This window comes from Xenopus laevis, chromosome 8S, assembly GCF_017654675.1.
Source record: "Xenopus laevis strain J_2021 chromosome 8S, Xenopus_laevis_v10.1, whole genome shotgun sequence".
NCBI lineage: Eukaryota > Metazoa > Chordata > Amphibia > Anura > Pipidae > Xenopus > Xenopus laevis.
Window position 1 is genome coordinate 62,709,585 of NC_054386.1, and position 24,572 is coordinate 62,734,156.

Consider the following 24,572-nt stretch of genomic DNA (forward strand, 5'->3'; position numbering starts at 1 on the left):
TCACTAATGTTAAGGTATCTAACCCATCTGTGTCTTTACCTCAGGATGAGCCTTTGCAGTTAGGCCTATCCCACTTATCTCCTGAGGAAAAGGCACGCAGGCGTTCCCTAGGTTTATGTATTTACTGTGGGGAAAAGGGTAATTTCCTTAATCAGTGTACTAAGAGGCCGGGAAACGCCCAAGCCTAAATGGAGAAGGGGAGCTCCATTTGGGTGCAGGCGTTTCCTCTCCCCAATCTGCCTCCAAGGTTTTATTACCAGTTAAATTGTCTTGGCCTACGGGTTCTGTTAATTTGTCCGCTTTTGTGGACTCTGGGGCGGAGGGTAATTTTTTGGATACTGCTTTCGCAGCCAAACATGGTATTCCTCTGGTCCCTCTGTGTACCCCCATGAGAATTTTAGCGGTGGATAAAAAACCCCTAGGGTCAGGTGTAATTAACAAAAAAACTGCCTTCTTATCATTGTGTATTAACGATTCTCACAGTGAGGAGATAGTCCTTTTTCTTATTGAAGGTGCCTCTTCTCCTCTTATCTTGGGGTTACCCTGGCTCCAGGCTCATAATACTCATATTGATTGGGTTACGGGGGAGATTTCTCAGTGGGGTTCAGATTGTGGGGGCGTATGTATTCCTCCAACAATAGCAACTACCTCAATTGAGGGTTTACCTGCAGCCTATTCGGCATATGCCGATGTTTTTTCCAAAAGGGCTGCTGAAACCTTACCCCCACATAGACAGTATGATTGTCCCATTGACCTAGTTCCAGGTTCCACTCCTCGTGGTCGTACGTATCCTCTTTCTTTACCTGAAGCCCAAGCAATGAGGGACTATATTGAAGAAAACCTTGAGAGAGGTTTCATCCGACCCTCTAATTCTCCTGCCGGTGCTGGGTTTTTCTTTGTGGGTAAGAAAGACGGTGGTCTTCGCCCTTGTATAGATTACAGGGGTTTAAATAAAATCACCATTAAGAACCGCTACCCCCTTCCTCTAATTTCTGAGCTATTTGACCAGGTTAAAGGTGCCCAAGTCAATACCAAGCTTGATCTTAGAGGTGCTTACAATCTCATTCGTATTAGAGAGGGGGATGAGTGGAAAACAGCATTTAACACCAGGGATGGCCACTACGAATACTTAGTAATGCCCTTTGGGCTCTGTAACGCCCCCGCAGTTTTTCAAGAATTTGTCAATGACATCTTTCGAGATCTGCTGGGGGTATTCGTAGTGGTCTACCTTGACGATATTCTTATTTTTTCTTCCAATCTAAACGAACACCGTAATCATGTTTGCAAAGTCTTACGTAGGCTAAGGGAGAATAATCTTTATGCAAAACTAGAGAAACGTACCTTTGAGGTTTCTTCTGTTCAGTTTTTGGGGTTTATTATTTCCAACAAGGGTCTAGAAATGGATCCAGGCAAGGTGAGAGCTGTCCTGGATTGGGCCCAACCCCTATCGTTACGTGCTGTTCAAAGATTTCTTGGTTTTGCCAATTACTATCGTCAATTTATTAAGAATTTTTCTCTTATTGTAGCCCCCATCACAAGTTTAACCAAGAAGGGCGCTGATCCCAGTATTTGGCCTCCTGAAGCCTTACACGCCTTTGAAACCCTCAAAAGAGAGTTCTGTTCTGCCCCTATTCTTCAACACCCTGATCCTGCTCTTCCTTTCATTGTAGAGGTTGATGCTTCTGAGGTGGGAGCGGGGGCAGTCCTTTCCCAAAGGCATCCGATTTCCAACAAACTGCATCCCTGTGCCTTTTTCTCATAGGGAACAGGGAATTGTTGGCTGTCAAATTGGCCTTTGAGGAATGGCGGCATCTCCTAGAGGGTGCAAAACATGTGGTGACGGTCTATACTGATCATAAGAATTTACTTTATATTGAATCCGCTAATCGCCTAAATTCTAGGCAAGCCAGATGGGCCTTATTCTTCTCAAGGTTTAATTTTGTTTTAACTTTCAGGCCTGGTTCCAAAAATACCAAGGCGGATGCACTCTCTAGGAGGTTCGAATCTTTCCCCTGCGACTCTAGTGAGTGTACTCCCATCATCCCCAAAGAATTAATTTTAGCCACTTTAGAATCCAATCTTTCCTCCCTATTACTTCCCTTACAAACATCTGCTCCTACCGATACTCCCCCTGGGAGATGGTTTGTTCCTGAGGAGCTTAGGGAGCAAGTTTTGAAGGAGGTTCATGATTCTAAAATGGCGGGGCAATCAGGAGTTACTAAGACTGTTTCTCTACTGTCCCGTCATGTTTGGTGGCCTTCTTTCAAACGGGACACAAAAATTTTTGTCAACTCCTGTCCAGTCTGTCAAAGATCTAAATCCTCTCGTCAGTTATCTCAAGGTCTGTTAAATCCATTGCCAATTCCTGAGAAACCTTGGTCCCATATTTCGATGGACTTCATTGTAGATTTGCCCCCTTCCCAAGGGAAGACTGTGATTTGGGGGGTGGTGGATAGGTTCAGTAAGATGGGCCATTTTATTCCCCTTCCACACCTCCCTTCTGCTAAAACCTTGGCTGATCTATTCATTACTCACATTTTTAAGTTACATGGTTTTCCTGAGAATATTGTTTCTGACAGGGGGGTCCAGTTTGTTTCGAAGTTTTGGCGTGCTTTCTGTTCTTTAGTAGGGATTTAGTTATCCTTTTCCACTGCATATCACCCCCAAACGAATGGTCAAACTGAAAGGGTAAACCAGTCCCTTGAACAATACCTTAGATGCTATGTGTCTGATAATCAGTCTACATGGTCCGAACTGTTACCCTGGGCAGAATTTGCATACAATAATGCTACCCATTCCTCCTCAGGAGAGTCTCCCTTCTTTATTGTCTATGGGTTACATCCCAAAGCATTTTCTTTTTCTGGCTCTAATTCCCCTGTACCTTCTGCCAATTCCTCTGTCGTTAAATTTTCTGAAATTTGGTCTCGGGTACACAACTCTTTGTCCGCAGCTTCCCTAGCTCAGAAAAAAGCTGCTGATAAATTCCGTAGGGAAGCACCCAAGTACAAGGTGGGGGACTTGGTATGGTTGTCTACAAAAATCATCAAGCTGAAGGTCCCCTCTCCCAAATTGGGTCCCAGGTTCATTGGTCCATACCCCATCATTGCTATAATCAATCCATCCTCTGTACGTCTTCAATTACCCGCTAATTTTAAAATTTCTAACTCCTTCCATGTTTCTCTCTTAAAGCCTGCCACTAATGTTCGTCACTTGTCTGTTCCTCCCCCAGTGTTGGTTGAAGGTCAGCCTGAATATGAGATCCAGGAGTTCCTTGACTCCCGCCTTGTGCGAGGTAAGCTACAATACCTTACTAGGTGGAAGGGCTTTGGTCCTGAGGAGAACTCTTGGGTCTCAGTTGAAGACATCAAGGCTGATCGCCTCAGGAAACAATTTCACACCAAATTTCCTGGTAAGCCTGGGGGTCCAGTGGCCCCCCTAGAGAGGGGGGTAATGTAATAACTTACCCCGGTAGGGGTTGTGGAGTGCGACGGGGACGCTCGTCGCACTCCAAGCGGGGACGCCCGCAGGGATCTTCTGCGCCTAGGGCGCGCACGCCGCTTCCGTCCGCGTCTTAAAGGCGCAGGCGCGCTGACGTGTGACGTCAGCGCGCAATGGCGCGAGTTTTGAATGTATTTAAAGGGACAGTTTGTAATTTTAGATTGCCCATGATAGGATTTGTTCCTGGTGCTTTAGCTGTTGCTATTCTGTGTGAATCTGTTCCTGATTATCTGTTTTGACCCTTGCCTGCCTGTTTGACTATTCTGATCTCTGGAACCTGACTCTTGCCTGAAATCGATCTTGACTCTGCTAAATCCTCCTGTTTGAAGTTCCGGTTTGACCTCTGCCTGTTATTGACTCCGATTCTGCCTCAACCCATCTGATCCCCTGGTTTTGACCCTTTGCCTTCCTGACGATTCTGTTATCCGCCTGCCTCGATCCAGCCTGTCTGACCATCCGCTTGCCTTGTCCTTTTGTACCTTGACCTTCGGCCTAAAGACTCTGCTAACAGCCGTGCCCCTTTGCCAGCCAGAACATCTCACCTTGCACCCCTCGTTAAGTCCAGGTGGCACCCAAGTAAGCTGAGGGCTCCTCCCGAAGCCCAACGGTGGTCACACTACTGGTGAAGCCGAGCCGAGACCAGGGTGCTTGGCATTTGTTCTGGTATCGGGTGCCGGCCGTGACACCCACTCATCTCATCATTAGTGTTCCATAGCTTATCGTTAACAATTATAACAAAGGGATTGACTATTTGGGTCACTGAAATTCATTAAAAAGCACAGACAATATCATACAATAGCTGTAATTCTGCACTCTTATTAAATTTGCTTCTGAGCAAGTCCCCAAGAGACAGAAAACAGAAATCAGTCATATTCTTCATATTACTGTTGGCCTGTTTTCTGTTTTATCAACTTGTTTTATCAAATCTATCTCCTAACATTGTATTTTCACATACAAGACAAATGAATAGTGTTGGTGATAAAACCTTCTTTAATGAGTTTTGTACACCGATAAAATTATTACCATCCTGAAAATAACATTTTTATAATGGTAGCGGCAGACTCAATCCATTAAACTGCAGGAAATGTTCAGTTATTTTTTCTTATTTTAAAAATAAATATTACTTAAAATTTTTGTAACGGTTGTTTAAATATTAATTATCTACCATTATCAAACAAAAAAAACTAATTTCACATGATGATTTCAGTACAAAGTAAACTTTTTGAATCCACTGTTGACAAGCCGCATGCTTGAGTCCAATGCTGTTTCTGCTAATATGAGAACCATGACTCAGGCAGCACATTACTAGGAGTGGAAAAAAATGACCACAGGTAAATTACCCCTGGTAAATTTAAGGGTTGGATTTCTGTTCTTTCAACCAGAAACTCTGCTGTTTTAGTGCAGAAAGGACAACTGTGCTAGCAGCATCTGGAGCATGCAAATAAGCTGTGAGCTCTAACAAAATGTTAGCAATAGTAAGCAGACATAAGTAAATATCCATACCTATATATATATATATATATATATATATATATATATATATATATATATATATATATATATATATATATATATATATATATATATATATATAGAATTCATTATCCGGAAACCCGTTATCCAGAAAGTTCCAAATTACAGAAAGGCCAACTCCATTATAAACAAATAATCCAAATCTTTAAAAACATTTCCTTTTGCTCTGTAATAATAAAATAGTACCTTGAACTTGATCCAAACTGAGATATAATTAATCTTTTTTGGAAGCAGAACCAGCCTATTGTGATTATTTAATGTTTACCTGATTTTCTAGTAGACTTAAGTTATGAAGATCTAAATTATGGAAAGATCCATTATCCGCAAACCCCCAGGTCCCGAGCATTCTGAATAACAGGTCCCAAAATGGACCAGCCCTTTATAGTTCTTCCTCACAAATTCTTTCTATTCTTTTTTTCTTATAGGTCCACCAAGGCTTCAGACAAAAAACACAGGTTTATTAAGCACTGGACATTCCAACGAAAAGGCAACAGAAAAATGTTCAGGTTACAGTTCAACTTCACTGTAGAACATGCAGGGTACAGTTCAGTAAATACACTGCAAAACATTCAGGGTTTTCCCACCTCTGGTCGCTCACCATCAAGGTAAACCCTCTTGCACCTTGCACCAAGTATTTGGGCTTCACACTCAGCCCTGCTGGCTTACCCTCCTGGGACTAAGACTCACTAGCCTCTGCCAGTCCTTTTCTCTTTCTTTCCCCACAAGGGATTTAGGCTCCAAGCTCTGGAACTCTCTTGCTGGCAGCAAAGCTGCTTCTGCCCAGCTCTGTCTCTCACAGCCCCTCCACTCTAGGAGGTGTTTGGAGACCTCTAAACTGTGCTCACACAGCTCTTTTACATTGCCAGGTAGCTCCTCTCTCAGCTGCCACTTAATTACCTGGCTGAGAGGGAATATTAACCCTACCTGAGCCAAATATTCCTTTGCAGCACATACAATGCAGTTTAAATGCACTCTTTTATGTGCCTTTTGCTCTAAGACAGTGGTGTTTCCCAAACACCCTGTCACATATCCTCCCCCTCTGTTTCAACCCAGGGGCGGAACACATTGCCATCCCAAAAGAAACTCTCTTAAAGGGATTTCTACCTCCAGTCTTTCTTTGGTTGAAGGGCTAGATTGCCGCTTACACAACCCTTTAAACATGATTTTGACCTTTCTTTAGCATGTGAAAGATCCAACACATACATGTTAATCAGAGTATACAGACACGTGCTCTCTTGTAAACTTAAACCTTTTATCTTTAAAGGGCTCACTCTGCCTTTGAAATGCAAGGTTTCACTCACTTTGTCTTTCACTAAAGGGCTAGGGACCGGTTTGTCCATAGCGCATCCCTTTAACAGGGATCTTGGCCTTTCTTTAACCTGCAAGACATTTAACACATGTGTTCCTATGGAAGAAGTCACACACCATTCAGTCTCCTGCTTCTGATCCAATAGGGCAAGATCAGACACGCATGCTTCAGTGTCTTTGTCCACACCATGAACACTTTGCATTTTGCATACGTGGGTTGTAGGGTGCTTTTTACCAGAGATTTGTGTCACAAACTCTGACACCCAATCAAACACACATTCTGTGTTAACAGGCAACCCACACTTGACCTCTTCTGTATCAGATCTTAACTCACATGCCTCTTTAATAGACTCAGCTGGTGCTGAATCTGTCACTTTCACTTCAGTGGGGACAGGCACACATTTTGCTAAAGGACTTTTAACTTCCCCTTTAAATATGCCTTCACGTACATTTTCCTCTCCAGAACACTGTGTTTCAACTCTCACACAGACGGGCTCACTGGAGAACAGTTGTGTGGTTGGCACCTGCACACACACAGATTCAGGAGGCAGTTGTACATTTTCATCACTCACCTCCTCAGAAACTCTGTCTGGCTTATCACCATTAACACCCATGTTACTAGTTTCTACACCATCATTTGCACTGGCTATGTTCACACACACATCTTGGCAGTCAAAGATTTCAGGTCTCTCACTTAACAAACTTTTAGGTGTCTCATTCCCATAGTTCTGCTTGCACTTTTGCCTTACTTTACTCTCCCTGGTTATCATGCCTGAACCATGGGAGTCACATTCGGATGGACACTTTAAGGCCAACTTATTATCACTACTACATGAATCTACATAATGTTGTTACACAAATTAGAAATGCAATGGATAAACAGATTAGACACAGTGTGGCCCCGCGGTCTGAATAAGGAATACACTCCAGCCATGTTCATATATTGAAAGGCAGGTATGTAGATAATATAGAGTGACTTTGGTTTCTATCTATAGAAATACTAACTATTGTTTTTATTTTTCCTAAGGTTAAGAAAATCAGGAGTCTCTGAGTGCTAACACTGTCACCGACAAGCACATTACACAAAAGGTGAAGGTACAGTGTAACGAACAGTTCAAAAATGCAGCGTCTCAGAGGTACCCCGCTTCTTCATAAGAGTAATAGAATGTATAATTCATGTGTATATAAATGCTTACACTGGGTATTCACAAATGGACTTGTTTAATGTTTTTCAAAAATTTTTTCTAACAAATTTTTGAATTTTTAAATGTTCTGGACTTTGAACAAATGAAATGAGAGTGGTGAAACAAGGTGGATCTAAAGAATTTCCATCCAAATGGATTGAACTTTTTTTCACAAGTGACTTATTTACCCTAATTGGACTCCACCCACAACCACCAACCCCCCCCCCGCCACCTACTCTCCCTCCCTTTTTTTACACTATATATTTTGGTGTTGTATAAGGTCACAGATAGGCTTGAGAAAGGGCCCAGTGGGGTCCGAAACGTTGCCTTACATGTATCTACTTTTTGGGGCCAATAAAGAAATGTTGATGCACTAAATCTCCACGTCTGGTGTGCCACAGTGTACCTGGTTTCTTACTACATGAATCTGACACATGTGTCTCTATGGAAGCAGCCACACACACTTCCAACTCCTGAATTTTATTTACTAGGGAATACACACACACACTTTGGCATCTCTGTTACCATCATGCACGCTTTGCATTTCATTTTTACCCACTGCCTGGGATATAGGGTGTCCTTCCACAACTGGCAATGATGGGATTTTAAACACACCGAGGGCTTTCACTTCAAACCCATGGCCAACTGTTTTAGTTTGCTTTCTGGTTGCATCTTGCTCACAGACTTGTGTTATACAACCAGACACACACTCTGTCACACACTCAGGGTTATCAAGCAACTCACATTTGGCATCACTTGTATTGGGACCCAATGCATCCTCAGTCAGACAGACCAATTCTGACTGCAAGACTCCTTCCATGGAATGTAACACAGGAGTCATGACTTCGCTTTCAACCACAGTCACTCCATGTGGCTTATCCCCATTGACAGCCATGTTACCATTCTCCATTTCAGCACACTCAGGTCTGTTCTCACTGACTACACACTCAGTGAGCCGGACATATCCCTGTCTCTCTAAGGGATTGCTCTCAGTAGACTGGGACTCTCCACCTGAGTTCAGTTGCACACACAACTGGTCATAGACTTTGATCAGCTCAGTTATTGCCGCAGTAGACCTTTCAAAGGGGCAATTATCAGCCATATGACCTGGGCCAGAACAACTACTGCACTTTACAGGCTCTGTTTTGCACACAGTTGCAGATTTGTACACATTCACAGACAAGTCACACATAGTGCAGGGCTTAGGTTTTGTCTCACCTTTAAGACATTCACACTTGGAATCACAGACATGCCTCAAAGAGTTTTTCTCCCTTTGCTTTAACCCTTCAGGTAGCAAAACATTAAGGCACATTTTACTCAAGACATTTTCTCTCTCACTTGAGCTACTTTGTTGCAGACACACCTGCTCTGCTTTTTGGTGATCCCCACTGTGAATTACCTCATTCACCTTCTCTAGGGACACATTTACATTGGGGGTCCCCCCTATACTTTTTACTATGGGTGTTACCTCACACCCCACAGTCACACACATAGGATTCCCATCTGGACATTGGACAGCAAAATTACACATAACATTTTGCATAACACCAACATTATTCACCACCTGGTTTGATTGTTCCACATCCATTGATTTGTGGTTTCCCCACAACTCCCAGAATAGGGGAAAGTCTGTTCCCAGAACAATTTCCACTTCACCGTCACTCGCAACCATAAGTGAGTGGATAACAGTCCCTTTGGTGGTTTCAAAATTTAGACATACTGTGGGGTTTGAGTTCTCTTGCATCTCAGGGACCTCGTGTGGTAGTAGAATAAACATTAACAGTTCATGCAACACCACTGACTTAGTTGAGTTAATGTCCAGTGTGATCCACAGTGAAATCCCATTCACTTTCACCTCTACTGACTTTTCAGCAATACCTTTAACAGGCACAGTGCACTCTGATTGCGCACTTAACTCTTTAGCTCCCAGGACCTTGCCTTTCCTCCCACAGTCCCAGTCTTTTATCTCCCCAGCCTGCCGTTCCCTTTCAACCACCCCTTTAAGAACAGTCTCACCATTCCTGTAGGGCATCTGGTGTGGAACTGCTGGGGATGAACTCTGGCCAAATATGCCAGACCGGACTTTGAAATCAGCATAGCTTCTCTCCTTGGTATTCTGCCGGAGCTCCAACTTTGGAGTAACACCTCTATGGAACCAGTTTCCTGCCTTGGATCCAGATGTAGGGGTCTCCTTTTGCACAAGCGAAGTTGCTCTCACTTCCTTGGCAGTCTGTTGCAACTCCACAGGCCACTGCACCTTTAAGGAAGCCTGTTGGTAGAACTTTCTTTGTGGTAAAAAATTAGTCTGTTTTCCTACAGACTTTACAGGAGCTGCCACTGCTCTTTCCAACTCACAGAAATGCTCAACTTTCACTTGTGAGGCATTTAGCAGTCTCTTTCCCAGACTTGGCTCGCTGACTCTTTCCCAGTCATGGTGGAACTGCTGCCACCAGTCGCCATCTTGCTGTTCCTGTTGCTTTCCAACAGCACTCACAGCCTCCTGCTGAACAGCTGTAGCATGGGGATTTACAGCACCAGTTGCCATATTAGTACAGTCTCTTAAGGGTAATGCTTACCAGGCTTTTAAACAGGTGTATGTCTCTTTAAAGCTCTGCCCGCATCCGAGCACCAATTGTGACATGCCACTGGCCTGCACATGCACTTTTATTGGGGAATTAGCGTTTGGTAGACAGGTAGCGTAGGATTTTTGAGCTTAGAGACAGGGACACCAAGGCTTCAGACAAAAAACACAGGTTTATTAAGCACTGGACATTCCAATGAAAAGGCAACAGAAAAATGTTCAGGTTACAGTTCAACTTCACTGTAGAACATGCAGGGTACAGTTCAGTAAATACACTGCAAAACATTCAGGGTTTTCCCACCTCTGGTCGCTCACCATCAAGGGAAACTCTCACCCTCTTGCACCTTGAAGTACTGTATTTGGGCTTCACACTCAGCCCTGCTGGCTTACCCTCCTGGGACTCAGACTCACTAACCTCTGCCAGTCCTTTTCTCTTTCTTTCCCCACAAGGGATTTAGGCTCCAAGCTCTGGAACTCTCTTGCTGGCAGCAAAGCTGCTTCTGCCCAGCTCTGTCTCTCACAGCCCCTCACTTCCCTCCATTCTAGGAGGTGTTTGGAGACCTCTAAACTGTGCTCACACAGCTCTTTTACATTGCCAGGTAGCTCCTCTCTCAGCTGCCACTTAATTACCTGGCTGAGAGGGAATATTAACCCTACCTGAGCCAAATATTCCTTTGCAGCACATACAATGCAGTTTAAATGCACTCTTTTATGTGCCTTTTGCTCTAAGACAGTGGTGTTTCCCAAACACCCTGTCACAATATATATATATATATATATATATATATATATATATATATATATATATATATATATATATATATATATATATATATATATATATATATATATATATATATATATATATATATCCTTCAAAATGGATCAGCACTCCAAAAGTTCATTTAGTCAAATGATTTTTATTGAAACATCACTTGTGCATGTTTGATGTGAGAAAGAACTATAAACGATCATCTACAGTGTGGGTGCCTGTTCAAAATAATGACAGTACTATCTTACAGTGAGGGTGAATTATTTCCTAGTTGCATTCCTCTAGCTCCTGTCCTGTAACTAGCAGCATCTTTTAAAACCTAAAGTCAAAGTTTTGTGATATTCAATCATTTACTAGATATAATCTATGAAAGTAGATTGGTGAATTACAGCTTCTGACATCCAAAGACATAGGTCCATCATAAACAAAGCTTCAAATAAAAGGCTGCAAACTATCTATATATTATAATGTCTCTTTCGTCTTTAGACCTATACATATATATATATATATATATATATATAGGTAAATTATAATTTATTACACACTTTACACATGAGACACCACTACTTTTAAAAATATTAGCATAACTTCATAATCTCCGAACTGTGATAACTATGATATGTGATGTATTTAATCCATTACAACAAATTCTGATTTCAATTTGCTGAAATAGTGCAATATTTTTCCTTTGTTTGTGAATAGTGATGAGTGAATTCACGAAACTACTGAAAAATTCCCAAAATGCCTTAAAGTCAATAGGTGGCAACATTTTTTTTTTACAAACGTTAATTTTTCACACGCACAACTTTTTTTTCCAATTTTTCTTTTGTTTCTGTGAAACAAACTTGTAAAAAGTTCACAAGCATAGAATATATTTCAGACCTCCAGTTGTAATTATAACTTAATTTTTTCACCTAATACTCATTTTCCTTTGTGAGAGAAATACGTCCCCTGCTGAGCTCCGTGATTTTCCCACTACTATAAATGCACACTGCTGAGTGAGCTTCTTGTGTAATTAAAATGTTTCAATAAAACAGAGTAACACGTGCCTGGAGACAAGAGATGGTTTAAAGGGATTCCTTAATGCTGTCTCCTGCTGCCACTAAAAATGGTTTAAAATTAGTCTATGTTTTCATCATAACAATTGCAAGAAAGATTTGGAGCATATCTGTTATCTGATAGGCTAGCAAAAGCAAGGTATACAATTGTTATTACTGCCACAACTGTCATATCTGGCTCAAATAATATCAATATATTCCTGTATACCAAGGGGTGAATTTGCTAATGATTGTTATTAAATGACTGATTCATGGTGAATCATATTTAAAGTGATACTGTCGTGATTTTTATGGTATAGTTTTTATTTCTAAATTACATTGTTTACACTGCAAATAAATCACTATACCATCAAAAATTGTATTCCTGAAAAACAAGTATATTTTTTTTTTGGTGTACTATTGGTGTAATATTGGTGTGTAGGCAGCCATCTCAGGTTATTTTGCCTTTAAGAAAGAGCCAGCACTTCAGAATAGAACAGCTTTCAGGCAGGCTATTGTTTCTCCAACTCATTGTAACTGTTGCAGTGGAACATGGATTTTTACTATTGAGTTCTATTCTCATACACATTTTTTTTTGCTAACATCTGCTATTATAATGATCAAACTACCCAATAGATTTGATTAGCTAGTTGAATCAATTCCATATGAGCTTGAATGTATGGAAATCCTCAATCAATCAGGTCTACAGTGAAACCTCAATTTACATATCATGTGTTTATGTATATATATATATATATTTATATATATATATATATATATATATATATATATATATATTTATATATATATATATATATATTTATATATATATATATATATATATATATATATATATATATATATATATATATATATATATATAGTATATATTAGTCCCTTTGTAAAATGTATAATGAAGCAATAGAATTCTTAATGAATCAGATGAAAATTGAGCATAGGACTGGCCAGATATGGGATATTGCAATATATGGACAAACAGTACCTGTTTTGTTTAAAGGGGAAGGCATTTTTCAGTAGCAGTATGCACAAAATGTCTCTGTCTTAAATATATTGATAATGGGTTGAGTATATATATATACACATATATAGACAAATACAAGTGTTCCTCTGCACTCTGTCAACTACGTCAAAGTCATCCCATGTCTGGCCAGTCCTATGCTCAATTTTCATCTGATTCATTAAGAATTCTATTGCTTCATTATACATTTTACAAAGGGACTAAGTTTTACCTGCAACTTACTAGCTGCTTTCAAAGTAAAACTTCCAAACTTGGCTGCCCTTTTATTAGACACCAGTGGGATCACCTGACTATAGCTGGGAGGGGTGGGAGCTACAACATGGAGCTGGTCACTGCTCATGTATAACTATAACAAACAAGGGAAAGTTGTGCTCACCACTAATTTTTAAAACCATTAGGCGGGGGTACAATGAGGCTGTGACCACAAAATACATATAGTCAAATACAAGAGGTCCTCTGTACTCAACCCATTATCAATATATTTAAGACAGAGACATTTTGCTACTGAAAAATGCCTTACCCGTTAAACAAAACAGAGACAATCCCTGTTTTGTTTAAAGGGTAAAGCATTTTTCAGTAGCAGTATGCACAAAAAAGTTTTTAAACTTAACAGGGATTCTTTTTTAAGTCAACCAATTACGATAGAGCCAAAACACATCCTGGCTATAGAAACTGCTACTGCATTTGTTGTCAGTGACCTTTCCTCCAGTATACTGTAATTCTTTCTGTTCTGCTTTCTGTTCTGCTGTGTGCCATTATTTTTCTTATATTCTTGTAAACCATGTTTTATTTACTAACAACATTAGATCTGAAAAGTTTCTTTGACAACTTGCTTTTGTTATCTACAGATTTGGAGATTTCTAGTTCACATGTTTTGCAAAATACATAGATACATAGATGAGTACATGATATTGCAGAAGAGTGTGCAATACTGGTACAAAGAACCTCTAAGGCTTTGATGATATCAGCCCTTGTACAGCATTTTACAATGGCAAATTTGTGTGGAGCACTAGATATTGAATACTCTATCTAAGAACTCAGTCAGGCACGATTCAACTCATGCACAGAGTTTACTGTACTGCAGCTTTTGCAACCTTATGATGGTTATGATTCATGCAGCTGAGGTTTTCTCTAGCTTTCACTTGTCTCTCCTATTTTAATTAATGGTACCTAAGGCAGTAACCAGCCACCTAAAAAATGATGGTGCATGATCAGTTAGTAATTATTCAAGCTATTTAATTCTACAGCATATCTAAAATGTCTACTGCAGTGGTCCCCAACCAGTAGCCCGTGAGCAACATGTTGCCCACCAACCCCTTGGATGTTGCTCCCAGTGGCCTCAAAGCAGGTGCTTATTTTTGAATTCCTGGCTTTGAGGCAATTTTTGGTTGCATAAAACCAGGGGTACTGGCAAACAGAGTCTCCCATAGGCTGTCAGTCCACATAGGGGCTACCAAATAGCCAATCACAGTCCTTATTTGTCATCCCAGATACTTTTTCGTGCTCGTGTTGCTCCCCAACTCTTTTTACATCTGAATGTTGCTCATGGGTAAAAAAGGTTGGGGATCCCAGGTCTACTGGTTAATTGTATCTACTTGTCAACCATGAATCATTGGCCTTAGGCATTAAAGTTGATATGTGTTCTCTACTTTCTGTTAAATACCCAAACACCCTCTCAGAATCACACTATTTTCTGTACTTGCACTATATATTGCTATTAATAAGTTTACACATTTACCTTTAACATGTGCAGTGTGTAAAGTGCAATTTTGGACTGAAATCACTTTGCTCTTTATGCAAATTGCAGCACTTTTCCATAATCTAAGCATTAATGCTTCCACCAAGTGGTGTTGCGCATCATTTCCAGCACTCATCAGCAAAAATACACCAGTGCTAACTCCTTAAAGCATCATGCAGTGAGAACTGCATCAATTGCTGCACTTCTGCAAGATTTATCAAAACAGACTTACAGGGGTGCCAGAGACTGCAAGGAGTGTTTTTTGTGCATTAGTACTATTAATGAATGGTGTCAATTTGAGCACCAACTACAGCAATTTAAATGCAACCACGTAAATGAGCCCTAATAATATTTTTGCTGCTTTACCAATAATCAGAGCAAACCAAATATATTCCATCCTTTTTTTAATATACTTTTTCACTGTGAAATACAAAAGTGATAATTAATCATATGTGGTATCAACCCAATTACTGGATGTTCCTTTCTCCATAAAATAAGTTTTTCTTTTCGCTAACTGGATTTTATTGTAATTGTGAAAAGTGATAATTTCCTTCTTTTGAAATCAGTTATAGTAGATGTAGACTTCCAATAGCAGATATATCCGTATGCTTAAAATGTACTATATTTTAAAGCTGAAAGAGGCATCAAAGTTAATTATAAATTGGGCAAACGTGCCATTATGTTGCCAGAGTGTTATAGATTATGAATAGTCCAACATCCTGAATTGCATAAGCATTTAAAGCTACAGGTAACTGTAAAAAAATAAGTAAGGATGGCTAAGTGTACAGGAGCAGGAACGCCAACACAGGTCTAGTTCCAAAACGTATTAAAATTGGCATTGATGCTTGCCGGTGAAGAAGCTTATATGTATGGAAAGAAGTACCAGGGCTACATAATTAAAGTAGTATGAAGCTGAAAATGTAATATACAGCAACATGGCATATGAAAAGATATCAAAGGATCGATAGAAGAAAGAGGAAGAAAGCAGGCTCTGAAATGGTTAGGCAGGTAGAGATAAAAAAACCATCCTTAGCAGGAAAGGAATTGAGCTGGCTCTTGCAACTTGCATATTCAGAGAGTTTATATTTTGCTTTTCATTCATTATCATGGCACATGTCCATCATACTCTATTCAGAAAGGCCATGAAAAGATCCCTCATATCCCACATTAGTGTACTTTGACTGAAAGTACCTATTTGTCAGATAAAAATAGTTAATAAATAGCCCCCACCCAACACATTCTACTTTTATTTGTATATATATCAGTAGAAGAGCTAAATGTAAGTACAGTAAAGGGGTATGTCAATTACCTGTCATGAACAATGCCAGTTAGGTGAAAAAGCAACAATACACTGGCAGATAGATTTGAGATAGAAATGGAAAACTGGATCAATAACCTTATTCTCTCTGGGTCTTGCTGTTGCAAAAGTTATGTATTGTATGTGGTGCCAAGTAAATCTGTAAACAGCTTAAAGGCAGAAGGGTACCTTGAGGTGCAAACATGACCCATTCTGTGGGAAGGGTATGGGGTCAATTTCTAACTGACTTACAACCATCACAAATGTTTCTGGTTGATATGCTATTAAAATAGTGTAGCAGGGGAAATTGTAAATCTATATAATATTTAGAGAAAATATATTTTCTACACTGTATAATAAATATGGGAGCATTCACAGAGTCTTTGGGGCCTATTTACTAATAATTGAATTGCGATTTTTTTTCCACATAGCTCGAAAAATTTATGGTTTTCCTATATTTCTAAAAAGCTCTAAAAATTCGGAATTTATTACTTGAAAGATTCACGAAAACCTTTTATACCAAACTTCACCAATTAAAAGTTGTTGAGGTGCTATAGAAGTCAATGGGAGATGTGCTTATCTTATTACACTGCTTGAAATCAAATCGGACTTTAAGAAATTTTCAGATTTTTATTTTTTTCAATAGGTTTTTTCTGAAAATCTTGAATTTTTAAAAGTTTTGGTGATATTTGTAGTTTTTATCAGATCGTTCAGCACTTTTTTTCATTCACACAATTTCTAGTCGCCTCCAGTTCTGTCCATAGTTTATAGGATTTGAAGATGTGATTGGTTTTTCAAGGGACAATATATATACTGAATACTAAAGACAGTTTTGCCTTCTTGCATCTCAACTTCCTCTCTATGTAGTCATCTCAGTTAGGTTGGGTATAATAATGAATCCTGTGACTGTTGCAATGAAAATGTAACTTGGTATATGAAACCCATGAGAGCAATAAAGTAGGAAAAAACAGCATATCATATTTTAAACTCAGTATTTTCTGTTTATCAACTAAAGCCCAAATTACTTGGAAGAACTGATGAGTAACAACAAGTTTACTAACAGCAAAACAGTTATGTTTAATGTTGGTTCTTAGAAACACATAAAAATGAACTGTGAAATGTATTATCTTAAAATAGTGCTACAATAGGGTTACAAATATAGATATTGTGACACCTTGTGTATTATAGGATGTGCACTTTTAATAAAAACAATGTTTCTCACCAATAAAGAGCCTGAATCCCCCTTGCTATATGAAACATACTGGGAATTCCTCTGATGCAATGCTTCCACCTAGTGGGATTCTGGAATGCACCAACAGGTGGCCCCACTAGGTAACAGTAATAATACAAACACGTGCAGTAACAAGAATAACTTTAAATGCAATTACAATATCATTACCACCCCTGCACTTGGGAACCCTTGTCGTAAATCCAATCCTGGCAGAATCTTTACCAGACATAGAACCAAACTCCACTCTGGATGGATAAAGAGAGTCACAGACCCTTTTCCCCAAAAGCTCTTAAACTTTGCCCTGGTAATGCTAGTTTCACTACAGTTGGACAGAGGAAGTTGCTCCCACGTAGCAGGCACATGGACAACACATGTTCTCACAAAAAATACATAAAATATATATTCCAAACATTCTATTGAAGTTTAAAAATCAGTCTTTATTTAGCATAGATATTAAAAAGTAGGCATACAGACCAATTGATGTTCAGCCTTACGCGTTTCATACCCACCGGTACATATTCATAGGCATTACCGTTGTTCTGTTTGGTCACAGAATTTAAACCCCAGGAAGTCCCTCCCCAAAAATTTAAAACCAATAACGTATTGCCACCTCACGTCTGTTCTTAAAGCAACATTACACATTTACTGAATTGGGTCATGTTATTATTATTTTTTATGCCTATACTCAATACGTTTCCACAGCAAAGTATATCAAAATCTTTTTTAAGAAACAAGGTACCTGACTAGAATTGTTTCATATAGCGGTCAGTGCCACAAACAGAATATAAGCCAGGTATTTATCCATCATCATTGTAGATACATATCACATTACATTTGTTACCCTGTATCGCCCTATATACTATCCCCTTATAGGTTAAACATCTCACGTTATAAATCAAATAAAACAAGTTACATCTAATTCGTAATTTAAGACAAGTGACAAACGAGTATGTAAATAGAAAATCCAAAATAATCCTAGCTTTGCTAAAAGCCCTGCCAGATCTCCTCCTCTACTTCCCAATCTCACTCTCTGAATCCCTTGTACAGAAAAACATGATCGATTACTTCCATTGCAATGTGCAAAATGTCTCGTTATATTGCTTTTTTCAACCACTTTTGGATTTCTTATTTGACTCAAATGCTCCCATATCCGTTCGTTTAATGTTCTATTTGTGCAACCCACGTATTGTTTTTGGCATGACATGTTACCAGATAAACCACTGTGGATGTATATACAGTTTATATAGTCCCTTATTTTAAAACTGGTATTTGTCACAGTAGATTTAAATTCCTTAGATATTTTAATGTGTTGGCAAGTAATACATCTACGGGTACCACACCTATAGCTACCCTCTATCCTCAGAAGGCTCATATTTCCTGTTCTAGCCCCCATAGTTGTTTCACTATACATACTTGGCAATAATAAGTCCCTCAGTGTATGGGACCGCCTTGGTATACTGTTTACTCCTGCTTTCAATATCTTGTGAAAGTCGTCATCTGCATATAGGATAGGTATGTATCTCTTAAATATATCCAGTATTGTATAAAACTGTCTACTATATCTGGTTACAAACGGAACCTTTTCTGTTTTCACTCCCTGTTTTTTCCTTTTACTTCCCACTGGGTTCACATCTAGCAGACGCCCCTGTCTGTTTCCTTGGCCCTCTGATATGCCCTATGTACAGTTTTACATCCATAGCCTCATTCCAGAAATCTTCTCTTCATAGCTTCTGCTTGCTCTTGGAACGCTGTGTCTGTGGAGCAGTTCCTCCGAAACCTAAGGAACTGCCCCACAGTTATCCCTCCCAACTGATTTTTTGGGTGACATGAAGTGGCATGCAATAGAGTATTCCCACTACAGGGCTTCCTATAAATTGTTGTCTGTATTTATTTTGCCCCCATTGCAGTCCCACATCTCTGCAGATAGTATATTGAGTCAAACATGAAATAATTATGTTCAAGCAAGAATCTGATAGATGCCAACAAGAACATAGTTACATAGTTACATAGTTAAATTGGGTTGAAAAAAGACAAAGTCCATCAAGTTCAACCCCTCCAAATGAAAACCCAGCATCCATACACACACCCCTCCCTACTTTTAATTAAAATTCTATATACCCATACCTATATTAACTATAGAGTTTAGTATCACAATAGCCTTTAATATTATGTCTGTCCAAAAAATCATCCAAGCCATTCTTAAAGGCATTAACTGAATCAGCCATCACAACATCACCCGGCAGTGCATTCCACAACCTCACTGTCCTGACTGTGAAGAACCCTCTACGTTGCTTCAAATGAAAGTTCTTTTCTTCTAGTCTAAAGGGGTGGCCTCTGGTACAGTGATCCACTTTATGGGTAAAAAGGTCCCCTGCCATTTGTCTATAATGTCCTCTAATGTACTTGTAAAGTGTAATCATGTCCCCTCGCAAGCGCCTTTTTTCCAGAGAAAACAACCCCAACCTTGACAGTCTACCATCATAATTTAAGTCTTCCGTCCCTCTAACCAATTTAGTTGCACGTCTCTGCACTCTCTCCAGCTCATTTATATCCCTCTTAAGGACTGGAGTCCAAAACTGAACTGCATACTCCAGATGAGGCCTTACCAGGGACCTATAAAGAGGCATAATTATGTTTTCATCCCTTGAGTTAATGCCCTTTTTTATGCAAGACAGAACTTTATTTGCTTTAGTAGCCACAGAATGACACTGCCCAGAATTAGACAACGTGTTATCTACAAAGACCCCTAGATTCTTTTCATTTAAGGAAACTCCCAACACATTGCTATTTAGTGTATAACTTGCATTTATATTATTTTTGCCAAAGTGCATAACCTTGCATTTATCAACATTGAACCTCATTTTCCAGTTTGCTGCCCAGTTTTCCAGTTTAGACAGATCACTTTGCAAAGTGGCAGCATCCTGCATGGAACCTATAGTTCTGCACAATTTAGTATCATCTGCAAAAATAGAAACAGTACTTTCAATGCCCACCTCCAGGTCATTAATAAACAAGTTGAAAAGCAAGGGACCTAGTACAGAGCCCTGCGGTACTCCACTAACAACACTGGTCCAATTAGAAAGTGTTCCATTTACCACCACTCTTTGTAGTCTATTTTTTAGCCAGTTCTCTATCCAGGTACAAATACTATGTTCCAGGCCAACATTCCTTAATTTAACCAGTAACCTTTTGTGTGGCACTGTATCAAATGCTTTAGCAAAGTCTAAGTAAATCACATCCACTGCCATCCCAGAATCTAGGTCTCTACTTACATTCTCGTAAAAAGAAATTAAGTTAGTCTGGCAAGATCTATTACGCATAAAACCATGCTGGCACAAACTCATAGTATTATTATTTGCTATGAAGTCCAGTATCTTATCCTTTATTAACCCTTCGAAAAGCTTTCCTAATACTGACGTCAGACTAACTGGCCTATAGTTTTGAGGCTGAGAACGGGATCCTTTTTTGAATAGAGGCACCACATTAGCAATTCGCCAGTCTCTCGGCACAATGCCAGATCTCAATGAATCCTGAAAAATTAAGTAAAGAGGTTTGGCAATCACAGAGCTAAGCTCGCTAATTACCCTGGGATGAATACCATCTGGCCCTGGACCTTTGTTAATCTTAACATGTTCAAGTCTCTTTTGAATTTCTTCATGTGTGAACCATGCATCATTAGTTGTATTACTAGAATTGGGAGTGTTAAGAAGGAAACCTTCACTTACTGGTTCTTCATTTGTGTAGACAGATGAAAAATACGAGTTCAGAATCTGCGCTTTTATTTTGTTTTCATCAACCAGCTGACCCCCCTCTGTTAGTAAGGGTCCCACCCCTTCCTGCTTCATTTTTTTTATTATTGACATATTTAAAAAATAATTTTGGATTATTTTTACTGCTTGTTGCAATATCCTTTTCTATAGCAATTTTAGCTTGCCTTATAGCTTCTTTGCATGATTTATTGGCCTCCTTGTACCTTATAAATGTTTCGTCTGTACCAGCTAACTTGAAAGCCTTAAAAGCACGTCTTTTCTTACCCACCTCAACACCAACGCTTCTATTGAACCAAAAAGGTTTTGCTTTGCAACGACGTTCCTTGCTTACAAGTGGAATATACTGACAAGTATATTTATTAAGCAGCATTTTAAAGACTTCCCATTTTTGTTCTGTGTTTAACCCTGTGAAAAGCATTTCCCACTTAATATGTTGCAGAGATGCCCTTATACTGTCAAAGTTTGCACGTCTGAAATTGAGTGTTTTAGTTACTTCCTTATAGAGTTGCTTCTGCAACAGAATCTCAAAGGAGACCATGTTATGATCACTATTCCCTAAATGCTCACCCACACAAATGTTAGAGATGAGTTCAGTATTGTTAGTTATTACAAGGAACGCTTTCCATTCTATTGAATAACCACTGTATTCATCTAGATATATCCATCTTCCCATTTGAATTGGCTCAATTTATTTAACACATGTGTAGTATCTTTAGTATAACTATCCAGGCGCTTAACAAGGGACTGTAAATGGGCATCCACCCATTTGGATAAATGCTCATTGAGCGATCATATGCCCGAGATTATTGGTCTGCCCCGTGGGGGTCTTTCCTCCTTGTGGATCTTTGGCAGGTGGTAGAAAGTAGGCGTGGTTACAGTTTTAGGGACTAGATAGTCTCACACCACTGTATCTATTAAGCCACCTGCCAAGGCTCCATCTACAAATTCTATAAGTCTAGACATAAACAGTTTCATTGGATCACTTCTCAAAACTGTGTATGCTTCTCTATCATTAAGCTGCCTCATAGCTTCCTTTTTGTATATCACTGCATCCTGTACCACCACCATTCCTCCCTTATCTGCATTCTTGATGACTAAGCTCTTATCCTTCTTAAGATTCCACAATTCTTGCTTTTCTTCAAATTTCCAAACTTATTTTTCTTAGTTGCTAACTTGTCCTTCAATGCCCATGAATCGGTTCCATATTAGCCACATCAACAGTTTCTATTACATTCAAAATCTTACAAACCATAGATTTCTCACGTGCCTCCTGTAAGAAATATTTCTTGAGCACTACCCTCTGCACAAGATGGTTAACAATAACAATCAATAACCATTTCTAAGATGTCAAAGTCTCTGTCTGGTGAAAAAGAGAGTCCTTTACTTAACAGTTGAACCTGTCCCGATGTCAGCTCCTTAGATGATAGGTTTAGGACTTTTTCAGATACCGCTTTCGTAGACTAAATTCCTCCCTTTCCTCTCTCCTGGCTGATTCTTCCTCTAGTTTTTTCCACAGAGATCTGTTTGTTTTCTTCCGGTCCCAATTCCTGCCCTCCATTGGTTTGACCTGTAAAAAAGGCTGATCATTCATAAAGACCTCTTTTATTTTTTCACCTCTATTGCTCTGTGAAGAGATAGTAGAAGAGCCAGAAAGGGAACTATCCAAAAAGTCTTGATCGGCACTAGAAAAACTCTTTTTTAGGGGTACTTGTCCCATTTAAATTTGATCTCTGTGTCATATTATTATTATTCCTCCCTTCACATCTAGTCTGTGCCCAGTTATAGACCTGGTCCTTCATATAGTCCAAACTATCCCGATTAAATTTATTTCTCTTGTTATCCATAATCTCCTCCTCGATCTTTTTCACTTTTCTTTTTATAGAATCATACAGGTTCTCAAATCTGGCTAGATCCTTGAATTGTTCAACCTCCTTTTCAGCCTGCCTTAAGTCGGCTTTAACTTCCAGATGCAATTTAGTTTTGTGTTCAATCATCAATTCCATAAGTCTGATAGAACAGTCAGTTAGGATTTTATTCCAACTGTTTATAAATGCTTCATTTTTATCTAGAAACGATGGAAATTTCTTAATTCTCAAACCCCTCAGTATCATTTGTGATACAACATATTTTCTAGTGAAGCTATATCCCACCAAATACGTAATTCCTTAATTAGGTTAAGTTCAAAATCTCTAAATGCCTTAAATACATGTGTATCATCATGTGATGTATCCATACTTGTGCCAAACACCAAGTTGGCTTTAGACAGCCTGGCGTCACTATCCCAAAATGTTTCCATGTTAAAAAAATTATTTATTTTTTATTTTTTTGAAAAGAGTGAAAATAACTTAAATAAGTGTACTAGGATTAACAAAAAATTGTGTCTGGAAAAAGGTTCTTAAAATTGTGATATCAGACTTATGGAAATGCAATTCTAGGAGAAGAAGAGAAATCCAAATCTATTCAAGGATCTTTTCAACAATATCCATCACTTATGAGAACCTGAATAACAGGTATGTAAGAAAGATATGTGGTTTCCCTGCTTAGGCTGGAATATCCAGTGAAAACTAACTAGAGATAGCGTATAGTTTTTTTTATTAGTAATGTCCTTTTTATTGTTATCTATTATTTTTAAGCATGACACAGATGCATACAGTACTTGTGCTGTGCTATACAGGTATGTAACCTGTTATCAGAAATGCTCGGGACCTGGGGCTTTCCTGATAATGGATCTTTCTGTAATTCGGATCTTCATACCTTAAGTCTAGTAGAAAACCCTGTAAACATTAAATAAACCCAATGGGCTGGTTTTGATTCCAATAAGGAAAATCATTTTAAATAATTGGAATTATTTGGATAAAATGATAACGGATCCCATAACTATATACAAATTATCATTGTAATTATATATCAATGTCAATCTTAATAGAGGCAGGGGTGCACGGAGAGAATTGGTCGAGTATTAGGGCTGCGTTAGATCCTGAGAGAACAAAGATTGAGGGGAAACAGGACATAGCCCAACTGCCAGTTGCCAAACATTGGGCTGATGCCAGACATGATGCCTCACCCTTCAGATGCATGCCAATCGAACACATTAGAGCACATCCCAGGGGTGGTGACAGAAAAAAAGCTATTACCGAGAGAAGCTTTTTGGATTTATGAGCTAAACTGTATGAGTCCGAATGGCATGAATGGACAGGTCAATTTGAGCTGTTTTCAGTAATATACGCTAGTAGATGGAAAAATGACTCTAAGAATACTGATGTGGTTGTTACAGTAACAGATTGAGTCTTTTTAATTGACACTATTTTGTTTCTTGTTTTTGTTTCCTTTTTAGGATTTGTAACAATTGGATGTTATGGACACTGTAACACGAACTTTTTAAAGCACACTGGGGACACCTTGTGGATGTAATGTAGTTTTACAATTTATTTATGTGATTATTTACTTGGACACAGGCACAGATCATTTTAAAAAGTATTTATTGAATATTTACTATTTTATAACACATATTAAGATGTTGGTTACATCATTTGCACAAAATCTTTTTAAAAAAATGTTTTTTAGAAAAACGTTTTACACTTGAA